At 42.5% G+C, this 18,776-nt stretch overlaps 1 protein-coding gene across 2 annotated transcripts in view; it reads right to left on the bottom strand.

Annotated features, from left to right (window-relative positions):
- Positions 1-18,776, bottom strand: part of LRP1 (LDL receptor related protein 1) — a 252,774-nt gene that overhangs the window by 210,564 nt on the left and 23,434 nt on the right. The window lies entirely within an intron of this gene.

Raw genomic sequence — 18,776 nt, 5'->3', positions numbered from 1 at the left:
TCTGAATACAAATATAAATCGTTCATGTAGTATATGGTCAGCCCACTACTCACACAAATCTATAGACACAATATATGTACTTATGGAGTTCCCCTCACTAAGGAAATGAGGAGGAAATATATACCATTCCTTATACATGCAAAGCAGGAAAAGCAGAATGAAAGTATTGCTCTTAATTACTGGACTGATTCAATCTTAGTTGTTTGCTTCCAAGGTTTGGGGATGGGCTTACTAAATTATTTATTTGTGATATAAACTAAAAAACTGCAAATGAACAAGTTGCTAACGCATCAATCATCAGATATGCATGTGAACAAAAGGTACAAACAGCGACGTAGCAAATGACGGGTCCAAAATAGAAGATAGACGAACACATATACAGCATAACCCAAAACCTATTTGTGATTAATGAATGTCAAATTCCAGAGACATGGACATTAATATGGATTTAGTTCACCCAATGTGTCTAACAGCCTCCACTTTTCCGGGTCAGCTTTTCACTAGTTTGTGAAACATGGCAGCAGGGATTCACATCCATTCACGCCATAAGAGCATTAATGAGGTTGGGCACCGCTGTTGGGTTAGAAGGCCTGGCTTGCAGTCAGCACTTCAATTGATCCCAAAGGTGTTTAATGGGGTTGAGGTCAGGACTCTGTGGAGGCCAGTCACATTTTTTCACACCAAACTAAGCAAACCAATTTTTAATGGCCTTTCCACAAACAGGTAGCACACAATTCTCTATAGGGACACAGGCCAAACCATCAAAATCAGCCTCAGAAAATACCTTCTCCGCCAAACTTTATAACAGTTGGTAGTAAGTAATGGGGTAGGAAGTGTTCTCCTGGCATCCACCAACCTCTGCTTTGTCCATCAGACTGCCAGATGGGGGAGCTTGATTCATCACCCCAGAGAACACTGTGCTGCTTTACACCACCCCAGCTGATGTTTGCATTTGACCTAAGGCTTGTGTGCAGCTGGTCGCCCATGGAAACATAGGGCCTGATTCAGACCCACTCGCGAGCGGCTGTCCGCTCGCAAGTAGGTCGATGGTCTGCACTGTGCATGCGCACGACGGAGGGAGCTCCGTCGTGCGCATGCGCGAGACGCGACGAGCGAAGGACTTTCCTTCGCTCGTAGTGTCTGATCAAAGGGGGCGTGCTGTCGATGTTGATTGACAGCACGCCCCCTTTGGTGGGCGTGCCGGGGGCGTGCCTGCGAGACGGAGGCGTTACCGTCAGAAGCCGGCCCCACTGACATCACTAGTGATGTCAGTGGGAGTGATTTTGGCTCTGATAGAGCCAAAATCACTCCTGGCCCTGCAGTTGAAAAACTCAACCAAAGGCTTCTGCTCGCAGTGGCGATGGGCGCGATGGTCAAGACCATCGCGACCATCATCCTGCACGCTCGTATATGCTGTGGGTGGTGACCCACAGCTATACGAGCGTCCAGGAGGACGCTCCATTTTAATGGAGGTGGGCCCTGATTCAGAGCGAGCGCTCTGGTCAGAGCGTCCGGCTCTGAATCAGGGCCATAGTCCATGAAGTTCCCAACAAATGGCTCTAATGCAGATGTGGTTCCCAAATGCAGATTGGAACTTATAAGAAGTACTTCAATGAAGGATAGACTATCTTTATGTACTTCAGCACTCAGTACCCCCATTCTGTGAGCTTGTGTGGCTGAGTTGTTGTTGCTCCGAACTGTTTCACTTCACAATAACAGCACTTACAGTTGTCTGGGTCAGCTCAAGCAGGGCAGACATTTGGAGACCAGAGTTGTTGGAAAGGTGGCATCCTATGGCAATGTCATTGTGAAAGTCACTGTGCTCTTCAGTATGACCCATTCTACTGCTAATATTTAACCAGGGATATTGCATGGCTGTATGCTTGCTTTTCTGCACCTTTTATGAATGGATGTGGATGAAACGGTTAAACCCACTAATTGGAAAAAGTGTACACAGACTTTTGGCCATGCAGTATATAGTGCATGTGTGTGTCATATAAACACATACATTCATTCTTATACACATACATCAGGGTAATCCAAATGCGGTCCTCGAGGTACCCTAACAGTCCAGGTTTTAAGTATATCCATGCGTGTGCACAGATGGTATTATCAAACTAAGGTACGAATTAAGTCACCTGTGTTTGAGCATGGATAGTCTTAAAACATGGATTGTTAGGGTGCCTTGAGGACTGGAGTTTGAGAACCACTGACATACAGTACATACATACTAGGATTATCTTGCAGACTCCTAGAGGAAAAAAAAAACAAAAAAAACAACTCTGTACAGACTGCAGGTTGATTGATTCACACATGACTATAGGCAGTAGGATGAGGGTAGGACTACAGAGGTTTACGTAATGCTTTACATAAGAACTATAAAACATAAAATAGGCCATAATCTCACAAACTAGTTTTCAGTGGTGATCTTCACAGTGCAATAAATAAGATGATATTTATCATTGTTTTTAAAGCAATCAGTATTTAATCATTGCAACAGAAGACACAGGAGCCCCATACAAAAAAAAAAAAAAAAAACATTTTATTAGCCAAGAGCATTTATAGCCTGACCCCAGATACAAAGGGTTACACTTCATTAAGGAATTCTCCACAGCCTACAGAAAGTCACAAATGAGAACAGCTGAAATATTCAATGCAATGGCACTGGCATCAACTCCTACTAAATACTGTACTGCACTGGCTCTTTCATATAAATAAAGAAATGGCACCTCCACTGGTTACAGTAAGGATGCTGTACAATGACACCCTAGTTAGCATTATGAAATGTTATCTATAAATTATTTGATCAGACAAGGGAATCATTGCAGGCATGTCAATGCCACAGTCTACCTGGATCAATATTTCTTCTTCCCGAAGCTTATGAGTCTGCCTGGCTTCAACTACTGGGCTAGTTATCAGTCTTCCTGGCTATATATTGTACCTTTTCCCCTGGGCTACACATCAGTCTTCCTGGCTATATTCCTTCTCCCCTGGGCTAGTTATTAGTCTTTCTGGCTCAGGGGCAGAACTATGGGAGACAATGGAGGCGCCTGCCGCCGGGCTCCAGCACTGAAGGGGCACCTCCTCCATTGCCCTCAATATATTCACCCCACTTAGGGCTGTAGCTATGTACCCGGCCGGAGTGTACCGTCACGGTCGCCCAATACATGGCACCTGAGAAGCCACCATACACTAGTGGAGAGCTCCGTGTCAGACCATCAGCTGCCACCTCCGTCTATCTATGGCCTGTTCCTGCTCATTAGTGTTGCCTCTCCTTATCAGCTTCATTTGTCAGTGCGACACGTCAGTTGCCCTCCTCACCCACAACTCTCTGTATCACTCCTCCCTGGTGGCTGTATCTGCATGCGAAGTGCTACATTACAGTGTCAGCGGCTGTGATGGGGGGCACCAAATTATAACTTGCCTCCGGGCATCTGGGATGAATTTACGGCACTGTCCTGGCTATATACTGTACCTTTGCCCCTGGGCTACAGATCAGTCTTCCTGGCTATATTCCTTTTCCCCTGGGCTAGTTATCACCAGCTTACTGTATAAAAAGGGACTGGCCTTAAGGTTTTCAGTATTAAGTGGTTTTTCTGCACAAAACAGATTATGGGTCTAAAGGTGGAAAACAAAACCGCCATAATTACAGACAGGTTTAACATAGTGGACAGACTCCAATACAGTTCTAATGGCTGGCATATTAGGTGTCTGCCTGACAAGGAATTTAATAGATACTATGTTCAATATAGATAAACAAACATGGCTAAGCTAGAAAGTGTCAATATACAATTTGTGGATAATGGGTTGGCCTTAACTGCCCTCCAGTAGTAACTAGCAGGAGACACGACTGGGAACGCACGGTGAGGAGGGGGTGATTAACACAGCTTTCATAGGTTTGGGTACAGAAGTCGTCAGCCTGTGGCAACACCTAATAAATGGTGTCTTTTGGACAGACAACCCAAATCTTGTTGAGCTCATCTTTCAAATGGTTTGTCTTTACAATCGGCGCACATCCACTTGCTGACTAGCAAATGGACTGAACTATAACTATATATCTTTAAGTCGTTCATTAAACTGTGCAGTGCTCACACTGAACGATATGTCGTTCAGTGTAGGCACCCTCCCTCATCCCTGAACATGGTCAATCTATCCTTATCGGCAGATTGACTGGCATGTTCAGACGATTGATGTCAAAAACGACCAGCGGGAGTGCGCATCGCTGGTCGTTTCCGACATTATAGTGCACGATTAATGAGCGACTGAACGATAACGTTATCGTTCATTAATATTGCCTAGTGGATGTGCGCCTTTAGGTATACACCTTTCTGCAACATCTCAGAGAGGGGAAAATTTTAAGTTAAACACAAGTCAGCTACACCTACATTAGCATAACCTGCAAACCTGACTACATGTCCTTGAAAATGAAATAAGCCTACAGGCGAATATAGTTACCATCCAGGTAGACCAATGTAGCCCCAAGCGGAGCATGTGCTCAGCTACAGAACATGCAAAGTGCAAAAAATTGAAAGATCCATCTACAAAGTGAACTTGCATGCACCACTGAATCGGTCCCGATCCGAGCCAGCATCCGACTAGTTAGTTAATGTTATATAATCCACACGGGGCTTTAGGAACTCTCTTTTTCAAATTTACAATAACAAGTAGTTTACTATACCAAAAATGGCTGCTGAGCAGTGTCCTTTCGTGTCCAATCAAAAGTGTCCTGATAAAAAAATATATTATATATCCACACACTTCGGACCGTACTTTTGATGTCGAGCCATTCGATCAATATCGGAAGAGTGTGTACGCATCTTGGATCAGGTTTTGTTGGATGAAAACTGGTCGAATCAAATGATCGCATCTTATGTACTAATTAATATTCAGCCGATTTCACTGGGCCAGATCGTACCAAAAGTGCAGTGTGTATGCACCTTCCAATGTTCTTGCGACGTTCTTACAAATTGTACACCAAAAGCAGGGCTGCCTCTGTGGGCATGCATCATACTTGCCTACCCTCCCGGAAGTCATGAGAGGCTCCCGATTTTTCAGGTAACCCCCCAGCACCCCTGGAAGGGTAGGCACTTCACCTGCATTCTGCCCACTACCTAGTGAAGTGCATAATTAAACCAAGTCAGATGGCTTGCTACTTGTACTCTTGTGTCAACTGGCCTCCTTGTTGATGTAAATCTTCCCCCTTTTTTTCGCTTGTCATCACTGTATTTGGCCCATATAGTGACACAAAATATTATTTAGGCAAAATTTTGTCCGGACTTGCTGGGATATGTAGTCCAGCAACTAATATGCCAGTGGAAGTGGCTAAAAAGCATATACCCCGCACCATAAACCTTTCTCCAGCACATGTACTCAGGGCTTGCTGGGATGTGTAGTCCTCCTGTAGAAAATGGCGCTGTCCTCTTCCCAGAGGTTGGTTTTTATTCTTTATCATGCCCCTTTGCAGCCCATTATGGTAATTATTGGTACACCTACTGTGAGTGCAACCCAGAACCGGGAAAGTGTGTACATTAGTACGATGATTTTCTTTCGATATTTCGGCAGCCGGGGATCGAAGGTCGATTGTATAGGTGAGTACATGCATATCTGCACTGTGGTTGGGACTTCCGAACGGGAGTATAGTCTATCAAAATATTACATCAAAAATGTGATTGTACTGAGGTGCACCCAGCTCGCAATGTAGTAGGTAATAACATGTTGATGACCTTAGAAGAGTTATAAACAGAAATATGCATGTAGGAGACATAGGTGGAACCACTGCTGCTGGAAGATCGGACTCCAAGCCAGAAAGGGTCACCAGACATTATAATAGTTGGATTACTGCAGACTTGACAGTGAGGGAAAGGAGGCTTTCAGAGGTAATGCTTTTGCATAAAGTTCATCTGTATACGGAGAACTTTCCAAACAACAAGGAGTTGTCCTCCGATAGTTCACTGATATTTCTGTACTTGTGTAATACAAATGGGTTATCTGAAATGGCAAGCCTCAGGCTAATACTAGGACACACCCTGGCGTGGGCATCACTTTCCCGCAAGTTGTCAAATAAACAAGTGGAAATTGATTAGTAATATCCAATTTAAGCTTAGTCATATATACAGCAGATTTTTCACAGAGGTTAGCGAAGAAATTCAAGGACATACATAATGACATAAAATAAGCTTCAGTTGAATCACTTGAGTATTTCATATGATGTATGGATTGTGAAATACCCACTGAATACATAACAATGTATACTTTGGAGAGTCCCAAGTTCTAATCTCAATTCATTGTAACACACTCTAAAAGTATACATGTGACTGTATCCCAGTTCACATCAATGTCTGGCAACACAGCTTTCAGACAAGAATGAGGATAAAGCATTATCTGTAAGGGTCACTGTAAATGATGGCACATGAATGTTTATCTGTACACAGAGAATCTGAAAGAGACTTCAAAGGCTCCTGTGCACTCTCTCTATTCCCAACCCCATAATATGGCATTAGTCAGTGGCTAACATCAGATACACCATTTGTATCTGCGAGTGATTTATTAGTGTTAGATAAATGCCAAATATATGCTACTTGGTGTGTTATATTCTATTTGTCTATTAAAGTGCTTTAAACTTATACTTATAGTAAAAAGAAGTAATCTATTAAATGAAGTAGAAGAGTCAGAGTTATGCACGATAAGGTTGTTCCCCAATGAGCCACTAATATAAAGCGAATGGCTGGCAGCCCAAGAAACAGGGATATATGGGTAAGTAGTAGCTTAGTTCCCTGGGAAAGCTTCTTAGGTTATTAGTTTTAAAAGAAAAAGTCCATATTGTATGTATTATATATCCAGAAAATAAGCATCAATAAGAACAAGACATAAATGATTAAATGAATAATGTATTACTATTTTCTGTAAATGTTCAGTAGACAATGAACAAAACATATCACCAAAGACCTAAGAACTGACTTGTTATCTGATTATACCCAGTGCTTATCAACTGAGCAAATCACCTAGCAATAGCATTCTATGTAGGGGTATGGTGCACACACATGGTCAGATTTTGTGTCAGATCTGAACGATTAAAAAATCGTTCAATCATTCATACCTGAAAGAAGATCTGACATGTGAGCTTGCAACGATGCGCGTTCCCGCATGTCAGATAACTATATTTGACATCTGATGTGATTGCAGTCGGATTTGGACGATTTCATTCATTTTAATACTGTCAGAAATAGTTCATCGTTCATGAAATTGTTGGTCAAATCGCTCATCGTTGATCTAGCAAGTCTGACCATGTGTATGCACCTGTAGATTCAATTATCGGGCTTGCAAACAAATCCGAATCGGGCCCAATATATACAGAAACACTAATTGCTGACTAGATAATATAATTCAATAAACATTTTGCACCTAAATGTAATTCTCGTCATTGCCTACAGACCTATATTGGCTAGTGAATACAAGACCTTAAAGCAAACACCCAATGAGAGTGGACAAATGCCACGTAAAATAATGGGGTGGGTGCAAGCACTAAGGACAAATCCAATGCAGCATAGCAGTCTGTCTAGAACACGGTGTTCAGACAATAATGGGCAAGTTTTAATTAACAAATTTTAGAGCTCTTGCTTAATCGTTTTGGGCAACGCATATCCCACTGTTTGCCTCACTGAGGAGTAGTCAGCTAAATTTAAAAACTACATTAAAATGCATAACCTTTACTCGTATAAAATACAACTGCATGCTCATTTCCTCCTTTTAGCACAAAATAGTATTCAGGATCCTTCACTGAGAAAGTGCCCTATTCATCACTGACCAGAGCAAAGAAGGCCAATACAAAAGTGCAGCAAAGGTTTCAAGCTGAGCTTCTAGGAGAAGGAGTCAAGTAATTAGCATCCCCCTAACTTCTAAGCTGTCCCGTAACAGTGTAGGCTATAGTAAGCAGATTTGGCAGACAGAGTGTGCCTGCTTTACAAAGCAAACCCTTTATGCCCCAGAGTGTTAGAGAAATTTATCCCGGAAAGAATCCGATTTAGATATTATGTCAAAATTCCTGGAGTTTAGCACCATGATGGGCTAGGGTTGTTATGCAAAATGTTTTTGCACAATTAATAAGCTTAGACATACATTATTTTAAAGAGACAATACTTGTTTTTCTTTCTGTATTAGCCATGGCAGACCAAATACTCAATAAAAGGGTCAGAATGACTAATAAATCAATAATGAAATAAAACTATACTAATTTATGTATTCATGTGTGAGCCGAGATCTCTTTAAGGGAATAAATACAAAGAAAATGCTTGTAGTGACAACAAATAGGTTCACTGTACAAGAACTTTGTTGGAGTAAGTTACAAGAGTGACTTAAATGATCTAATGGCTACGCAGGGTCTGATAAGTATAGTAGCCCTCCCCCACTCCTCCCCCTAACCCTCCTTTCCTGCATCTTAACACTAAACCCCCCCAACCCACCCGTTGGTGCCTCCACCTAACCCCCCCTCCCTTAGTACCTAACCCTAGCCTCCTCCCCATGCCTAACTCCCCCCCCCATGACACCTAAACCTAACCCTCCCCCAGCTAACACCTAACAAGCCCCACTTGTCGGGATTCTGGCGTCGGGATGTCCACTACTGCCGGTATTCCACCGCCGGTCTACTGGCCGGGTAGTGGCATTCCGGCGCCGGGATTTTGTCAGCCGGGATGCCGGCTGTAGGTATCATAACTACATCCCGGTCTGGACTGCACAGGAGATAAATGATCGGGGCCTTTATTGTATTTACTGCATACTAGCCAGAGATAATGGCACGTACGACACCAATGGACTGTACACTATATACTTTTCAACAGAATAAAGCACTGTATTGTGCTGTATATTAACTGTTAAATGCTATGAAATGTAGTACATGAGCATTCTGTTTGCCAGTAGCTGCTGCTGTTGAAGCACTAATGTAATGCACAAATAGAAAAAAATGTGCTCTGTAAAGATAGGCCGGCAGCTATCTGTGGAGCAATCATAAAAACAATAAAGGGTACGCATAAATGTGCGAGGACAAGATTCCAAGGCAAAGTTACTTACCAACTTTATAACGACATAAACTCTAATTCAGCAATACTGACTCCACATGTTAGCAGGATACCAACTAATCACTAGGAAACGGAGCATGTACAATGCAATAGCGCATGCAATACTATAAAGTGTAAGCACAAGCTTTAGGGTCTAACAGTAGGAAATCCTGTATTCCATTGTAACCAACTGCAGACTGTTAATGTTACATGCTTATATTAGGCACTGTTTTCATCTATAGATAAAAGCCAACTATATTTGCAGCATGGTAGTAGGTTCTGCTATCATCCTTCTCGGATATTCAGAAAGATAAACACTTGTATATAAAAAAATAAAAAAAAGTATAGTGGCTGTGTAACAGATATGCAAAAATCTACATGTACAGCATCCACAGTGATCTTACAATATCTATTCACAATATCTATGAAGACTGGCCATAAAATGGGAAATACAGGTAGTCTTCACGGGGACCAAAAAAATAGATAAGTGGACACCTCTCAGTGTATGAGGGAAACCAGGCATATTGAATGAAAGGGTTTCCATACAGGTGTGTCATGAATTTGGCAAATAAAATCTCAGCAGAGTCATGATCATTAAGAAAAGGAAAAAAATACTGGACTGTCCTGGATACAGCTAGCATGGCTGCAAGAGCAGACATCAGTGAATTACTTTAACATAGGCTATTTTGGAGTGTTTGATAGGTGCTTCAGTGACCAAACCAACTTAACTTGCTGCTTGGCAACAGTGTCTGCGTCAAACGTAATAGCAGCAAGTGTCCACATTTCTGCAATTTAGCCGTGAGATTTAAAGCACCATTTCTTTTTAAAGGCAAAGCAGGTTGGTTTTGCTTTTAAAAAATATCCAATGTAAACCACCTAAATCTTGGCACTTGCCGGGTGTGACATTTGTCCCAATGTGATCACTGGAATCAGAGAAAAAAAGAATAAGCAGCAGCAATGCAGCTCTGAGGAAAGAATCCGCAAAAGGACACGAGTGGCCAGAAGCGCAGATTCCCGATATGATCTCAATTCAATTCTAGAATGATTTCTGAAACACAGGTTTCTCCGAGAATCAACATGGACTTAGGGCCTGATTCAGGCCCAGACGCTATTTGCGTCCGCTCGCTGGCTAAAAGGGTCCGGCTATTTAAATAATGTGCTCGCACTGCGTTGCGTAAAGCCGCCCACTAAGTAATAGCGAGCAGCCGCACTATGCGCTCACACCTGTATAAAGACGCCCCTTTGCCACTCGCAACACACGTCATCTCCGGCAGTTGTAGGATCAATCGGGAACATCGAGAGCCATCGGAGCTGCTCGCAGTGCTTGTGGTAGCCTTTTCCCACCACAACATTGTGAGCAGTTCAGGCTAAAATACAACCCAGTCATGTGTGTAATGACGCTACTTTGCCAATTACCCATTAAACGCCGTTCTGACGGTCGGGCATGCCTGCGTTTGCACATCCACACCCCCGTTTTCAAGCACCTTCCTCTGTTACCACCCACAAACGGCACTGTCTGTCACTCAAAATAGCGGCCCGACTGCGGGCTACGGACGAGCACTTTCCCATCACAATGACTGGTTCACGCACGCGCATTGCGACTCATACGCAGATTGTGAAAAATCGCTTAATGCAAGCGAGCGCAGCATAGCATCCGGGTCTGAATCAGGCCCTTAGTTCAGCGACTTTCAAGTGGGAAATTGGTGCTGCATCCTACCTGTACATATCTACACATTGGGAGACTCCATGAGACGCCATATACAGGTTGAGTATCCCATATCCAAAATACCCATGGTCCCAAGCATTTTGGATCCAGGAATATGCTGTAGTTTGGAATATATGCATACCATATTGAAATGTATTAGGAATAGGGCCCAAATCTAAACACAAACTGCATTTATGATTCATATATACCTTATACACAGCCTGAAGGTAATTTTATACAATATTTCCAATAATTTTGTGGCTCATACAAAGTTTGTGTACATACATGAAATTCATTTATGTTTCATATACACTTTATACACACAGCCCATAGGTCATTTTATACATTATTTTTAAGAATTGTGTGCCATAAACAATGTGTGTACATTGAACCATCAAAAAGCAAAGGTTTCACTATCTCGGTCATGCTAAAAATATTCCATATTTCGGAATATGTGGATATGGGAGACTCAACCTGTATAGGATACAGCCAGGTGACGACCAACATCCTATTAGAAGACTTAATATGCCTTTTTCCCCCATTTTTAGTAATTACTTGGGGTAAATTTACTAAAGTGAGAGTTAATAGGAATTTATTCATAAAAAAAAAAAAAAGACCTGCTACCCAGAATTTTTTTTTTTTTTTTAAAGGGGAATAGCTACAATGTCTACAGCGAGTAAAAGGACCAAAAATCAAACTAAAAAAAATAAATAAAAGTGCTACATGAAAACATAGATACAGCAGCTGTGTGCAGAAAATTCATAGTCAGTGTTATTGACCTTAATGAGAATAGAGGAAAACACAGGTACAGCCACTGAACTCAATCAGCCCTTGGGGTATATTTACTAAAGTGAGTTTTTTTTTTAGAAGTGAAGATGTTGACCATAGCAACCAATCATGATTGATGTCGAAAACGACCAGCGGGAGCGCGCATCGTTGGTCGTTTGACATCGTCATGCCCGATTCATGCACGATTAATGAGCGATTGAACGATATAGTTATATCGCTCATTTTAATCGCAAGTGAATACGCGGCTTTACTTTAGTAAATTTACCTCCTGGTATCTATTAATTTGAGCACTATTGGCTGTTCAAAGACATGACTGCCTTATCATCCCTTTCAGTAGGAATGGAGTCAAAGAGCAAAACTCATGTTTAGCATCAAATACAAATATATTAATAAGTTAGTACCAACGTGAGCGTGTATGAAAGTTTCCCCAATAACCATTGAAGCTGGTACAAGAGTAGGATTGGGTGTTGCATTGGCCAGGATAGATATCGTCTCACGGCAACCAGGGAACGTCATGTATTACTGATAAGCAATTTCTTTGTAACACACACACACACACACACACACACACACACAATTCCCCTTCATCATGAAAGACACAGTCAACAACATGTTTTTTTACTTATGCAGGTTTAGCAATTTGGAGAACTGGGTCGAATCTGCTTAGCTGCACAGTTTCATCCAACAGCTGCATGTGAATTCATACCATTAGGGAGGCGTGGGCTCTTATCTGAAAATACATTTTATAAGGGAGCTAAAAACCCACAACAAGAATGTGATACACCCTGCAGAAGCTGTGGCTATACAGCTGTGGCTTATTCTTCAACGGATACAATGAGCTTGACTGACCCCTTTGCTGTAACTCTTACTGACAGCTCTAGGACATTACCACACATTCATTATTCTCGGTGGGTATGGAGTCAAGCAGCGTAACGCATGATTGACGGCAAGTTCCTTAAAAAAAAAAAAACTATAACTAAAAGATAATAAAATGATATGAATTTGAATGGGTAGAGAATTATAAAATAAAAAGTTGAGATTTGTCAAAACAAGGATGAACTTCTTGTTGAGTCATCTCAATTAAACTGCAATTACAAGTTCATTTTTAATGTCCCTTTGTTATTTAAACAGAGTTGCTTATTCATTAAGGTAAATTGCCCTTGAATATTCATAAGGCATACAGAAACATATACCATGTAATGCTATATTTGTTGCCATTATGTTGACCAGAATGTTTGGGCAAAGGAATACCATATGTGTATTAGTTGATTTTCTACAAGGCTCAACTGGTTTCATTACCTGAAAAGGATTGTGTTTTGAATGTCCATTAATGTGCTGACATATTGAAATCTATTGTATAGTGCTTATTGTGGTTTTGCACTAACTAAGGAGGGGGGTCAATGCCTAGATTTATTTGTCGTTTGATTTTAATTGGGATGTTACTATTATACTATGTTTTGGTGACCAGCTATAGTTTTGTACGGTTGCCGGCTGATGACATCATTGGACAGCACAGCTTGGTTAGCTGTGCTGTCTGAGGCTGTTAAGGTTGGCTTTTCACAGGTGAGTTGATTTAGTGGTGCTAATTTGAGAATGATGGGTGTATTTAAACATGTATGTTTTGTGTATTGTTTGTCCCGGATGACGGGGTAATTCCCGAAACGTTGGAGATGGAATAAAGGACTATTTGATATTGCATTGACACCAAAGTCTCCAGAGTGCCTCCTAACTTGGATTATAATATTATATATATATATATATATATATATATATATATATATATATATATATATATATATATATATATATATATATATATATATATATACACACATACATATATATATACACACATACTGTGAATTTCACTATCTAGGTCCCACAGGGAGAGTATCGCATTCAGCCCAGTAATATCTGCATCCTTCTGTCTTCCTCTAGCGCCAGTTACCACAATCCGCAGTAAGACATTCCTGACTGTTCACGATACTGCTCCCTTCTACATGTCCTACCATAGCCTGTTTTGGCTGCGCTCATGTGTAAAAGCTCTAAATGACTAAGCTTCAGTTTAAATCATCGCCTAAGTCTTCGGCTGCTGTCTGTACAGATTGTCTCTTTACTATGCCAGTAACACGCAGGCCAATGACACATCAAAACTGGCATTTAAACCATAAGAGGATGCACAGCTGGGGAGCCCTACAGCTCTATGCATTTAGCTGGAATGTATCGACATTAACCTCAGCCCTTTGAAAAAATAAAATGCATTATTTTCAGTACTCTAGATATTGTAAGACCATAGATTTGTGCATAGAAACTTGATGTGCTCCAACACAATTTAATTTCAGGGGAAAAAAAAAAAAAAAAAAAAACTTACATGCACCAACATAAAATATCTCATGTCAATTTAAAGGAAAAAATATTGTTAACATTCAGTTCTCTAATGCCAGTGAATAGACAGGGGAAAATTCTAACTACCTTTTACTGGTCATGAAAAAAAAAAAAAAGAAAAATAAATTATATATATATATATATATATATATATATATATATATATACATATATATATATATATACACTCATGCAGTTTCTGCACACACTTAGTCAATATAAATTGCTTTATTCCATCATGCACATAGAATCCGACGTTTCGGTCCTCATTCGGACCTTTGTCAAGGTACCTTGACAAAGGTCCGAATGAGGACCGAAACGTCGGATTCTATGTGCATGATGGAATAAAGCAATCTTGTTTTGAAAATTATTGCATTAGTCTGGTGAGTGCACCCCTATAAGATGATTATATATATATATATATATATATATATATATATATATATTTTTATTTATTTATTTTTATTTTTATTTTTTTTAAGGAGGTTCAGTAAATCTAGACCCCCTCCTGACATTGGGCAAAAAAAAAATAGTTCACATCAATTATTTTGACATTGTTTAGGGACTTCTACAATCAGTTAAGGGGCCTATCCATTACCCAACTTTGTGAACAATCCGACCAAAGCCAGGAGGTTCTGGTCGCATTGTTCACAAACTTGGGCAATGGATAGCTGGCAAGGACCAGCGATGCGCGTGCACGCTGGGTCCTTGCCGTCCCCGACTGTCTACTGAACATGCCCGTCAACCTGATGACGCTCATCAGGTTCAGCATGTTCAAAGATAGGAGGCTGGGCTCCTTCACCGAATGACATTCAGTGAACGCGCTCAATGCGGGCACCGCACCTCGGCGACCTGAAGGTCTGAACACTAGACGTTCAGACTTTCAGAGTTTTCCATCCCTTTAGAGTTTTCCATTGTATAAAGGGTTTGATAAATATTTTTTTTTTGTGGGAAAGGTAGCTCCTGGTGAACATGCATTTAAAGTGGAAGAGGACTGGCTGCAAGTGCAGATCAGTTGAGACTCTCCTCCCCCCCACCCCTCCCCCTTTTTAGGAAGGAAAGCAGTTGTCTGGAGTTTGCCTTTAAGTTCATAAGATGAGACAGAATTTTTTATACTGGAATCTAAGGAACGCTCAATGTATTAAATCACAGAAACCTCGAACTGCATTGTCTGAGGAATGAAGTGTTCTGTTTCTTCTCTGGAAATGTGAATTAACTCCAAGTACAATCCTAAAGCCTCGTACACATCAAAACTGAACAATTTTTTTTACAAGCTTATACAAAACCTTTTACTGTTACCAGGGCCGGACTGGCCGTCGGGCACTTCTGGCAAATGCCAGAAGGGCCGATGGTTAAGTGGGCTGGTCTGGCCGTCCGTTGGATGCTAGTGTACAAAATGTCTTTCCCAAAATGGCCGCCGCCAGAGAGAAGACATTTTCACATTAAGAAAAGTAATGCTACTAGAGGTCCTCCTAGTCCTCTAGTGTCCACTGCCCATGTTCTGCCAGCAGACACTAGAGGACCAAGGGGACCTCTAGTAACAGCTACTGTCTGACACGCCCCCCTGCCTGCCTGATGTGTGTGAAGGGAATACCTGGAAGTGCTGAAGAGGAGCAGCAGCGCAGGAGGAGACCCAATGCGAGAGCTGCATCTCCTGGACCCTGAAGAGGAGAGGAGAGGGGGCACTACAAACACTATCAGGTAAGTGAGTGCACCTTACTTACTTATATGTATAATCACTGTAACCGCCCCTCAATGTCACAGCCCCCACACCCTCCCTGTAACCCCCCTCAGTGTCACAGTCCCCACCCTCCCTGGATCTCCCCCTCAGTGTCACAGCCCCCACACCCTCCCTGTAACCCCCCTCAGTGTCACAGCCCCCACACCCTCCCTGTTTCTCCCCATCAGTGTCACAGCCCTTACCCAACTGTAACTCCCTTCAGTGTCCCAGTCCTCACTATCCCTTTAACCCCCAGTGTCCCCATCCTCACCCCCTCAGTGTCCCTTCCCTGCCTTCACCCCCACTGTAACTCCCTTCAATGTCCCAGTCATCACCCTCCATTTTTCCCCCAGTGTCCCAGCCCCCGCCTCCTTTTAAACCCCGATCAGTGTCCCACCTCCCACCCTCCCTGTAACCCCCAATCAGTGTCCCAGCCCTCACCCTCCCTGTATCTCCCCCTCAGTGTCCCTATCCTCCCTGTAACTCACCTCAGTGTCCCCGGGGGTCCTCACCCTCCCTTTAACCCCCAATCAGCAGTGATTGCAAATACGCGCTATAGCGCGTATTTTACCCTAAATTGAGGACTGGGGACTCGCTATTACAAAGTGTGTGGATCCCTGGGGACACGGTCTTCTGCAGCCAATCCTGAGGCTTCTGTATCCATGCCGGGTCCCGCGGCCAATCCTGTGGCGCCTCTGAAGTCTCCTGGGTTCTGCTAAGAGACCTATAAGATTTTGAGGAGGAGCCAGCCTCCCGTTGGTGCCTTCACTTCTGGAATGAGCCTGCGGTACCCAGTGGATTGAAGAAGGTGGCTCCAGCGGCAAGGAGAGAGCGGCGTATACAGCTTCGAGGAGCCAGGCCCAGTGACAGGGGGTACAAAGGATACCTCCGTCCCAGGCCCCGAGGTTCAAGGGCACAATACGGGACTACAGTGCTTCCGGCCAGGGTAACCCTCCGAGTTACACATCCCTCGGCTGCCCTTGTCGCCTTGTGATCTCCTCTCCATGATCTCAGACTGGGAAATAGGGCAGCCCCATGGGGCACACCTTCGGCCGCCGACATCACACAGTTACAAGCAGCATGTGCTCTGTCACTTGAGCTGCTGCAGAGCAAAGAGTAGCTGGGAACCAAGGCTGTCTAACCGCTATCACTGCTGACCGGGCTCAACCCCTAGCTCTACCTCAACTGGTGTCTGCCCCAAGCATTGCCCAAACTGCTGAAAAGTCAAATTCACATGGAGAAGTCCACATTGTCTTACTCCAAGTTTGATGTATTTATCTGCAGTGACCACACCAGTGTTCTCTTTTATTTCCAGATCTGATCAAACAAATGAATCTCTGCAAGATTTTTACGCAAAAGAGAAGAAAATATATATATATATGGTGCAGAACATTCCAAACATGCAAAAAGTATTTATTCATAAAAAAATCTCATCTGTTAAAATGACATAAAAAGAAATAACGCAGTAACACTTGTAGCACTTAGTGTACAGATAATTGTGCGGAACCGTATCGTGATAGCTTCTGTAAAAGGAGCAAAGAAGTGCACTAAGATATGGTAGGGAGGGAGATTTTGGTACTCCCACATTTGAGCGCACTTCTTCACTCCTTATACAGAAGCTATCACTGTACGGTTCCACACAATTATCTGTACTCTGGGTGCTACAAGTGTCACTGCATTATTTGTTTTATGTATGTCATCATTTTTACATACAGTATATGACATTTTGTTTTATGAATAAATACCTTTACATGTGTGGAACACTCTGCAGCATATATATATTTTTTATTTTCTTTTGGGTAAAAATCTTGCGGTGATTCATTTGTTGAATTTTAGCCCCCCCAAAAAAGAGAACAATGGTGTGGGTACTGCACATCAAACTAAGAAAGAAAAAGTGGACTTATCCATGTGAATGAGACCTTTTGAATGATACGATCACTAAGGGAAGTTTTCTTTTATATTCTGGGTGGGACTACCAGAAGCACCAAAGAACGTTTTCTCCCTTTTATTGTTATCATTGTGTCTTTCTGGTGGCAGGGAACCAACGTGAGAATGTATAGGCTGCATATCTGGGGAGCGCCTGCACAAATTGCACTCCATTTTACTACTGTATATATGTATTCCAAACTGCTAGCTGCCTTTACCTACCGCCTCCCTACCGCCAGCACAGTAATGCTTACCTTACCTTACCCCCCTCTCTAGCACTGCCTGCACCCTCCTTTACCCCCAACTGATCCCTGTCTCAACCACCAGCACTACTACAGAACTGTTTTTATAAGCAGTGTATGTGCAAGCAATGTGGAGTGGTCTGTTGTGATGTGGGGAGGCATATGGGTGCTCAAAAGCATAAATTGCAATGGGACCCAGAAACGATGAAGTAGGACCCCATTTTTATCCAGTGAGGGGTCCCTGGGACCCACATTTTTTTTTGCTCAGCGCGATCACTGAATCAGTGTCCCTTCCCTCACCCTCCCTGTAACCCCAAATCAGTGTCCCCGTCCTCACCCTCCTTTTACCTTCCTATAAGGGCACCACTGTCGGTTGTAATGAGACAAAGGGGCACTACTGTGTGGCATAATTTGGATTGGGGGTACTATTGTGTGGTCACGCCCCTTCCCAGCGAGCAAACACCTGTTTGTTTTTTTCAGTGCTCGCCTTTGGTGCGCACCCTCCGTGCTTCTATTATGGGGATCAGCACCAATGCTCTTTATGTACACAGGTCACCAAAATGAGTAGTAACAGCTCTGCATTGGTGTACACAGATGTGTCCTTCTCAGCACCCCTGCCCTAAAAAAATGTACAGTGATCACTATCTAATCCTCTACAACTGCTATACTAGTGCTTGGTCAATTGGGAAAATGCCTTCCCTTTTCTTTGGGTCTGATTTATACCAATGTGGTGCCAGCTTTACCTAACCGAACCAACCAAATGCCATGGGCTAAATGTAATGGGGTGAGAGTTTAAACATTTTAGAGTTTTCTCTCACATTATCTAAACTCAGCCGATATATTAAAGTCACAGAACATGCAAACTAGCATGTGTTTCAGACTCAAACAACTCTCAAGATTTAGGGGTCTATTTACTAAGCAGTGTTAGGTGACCAAGTGAAATGATATAAGGTACCAGC

Source organism: Taudactylus pleione, unplaced genomic scaffold, assembly GCF_031769625.1.
Source record: "Taudactylus pleione unplaced genomic scaffold, aTauple2 ptg000065l, whole genome shotgun sequence".
Taxonomy (NCBI): Eukaryota; Metazoa; Chordata; class Amphibia; order Anura; family Myobatrachidae; genus Taudactylus; species Taudactylus pleione.
The sequence above is the reverse complement of the archived record's forward strand: the minus strand, read 5'-3'. Positions and strand labels throughout refer to the sequence as shown.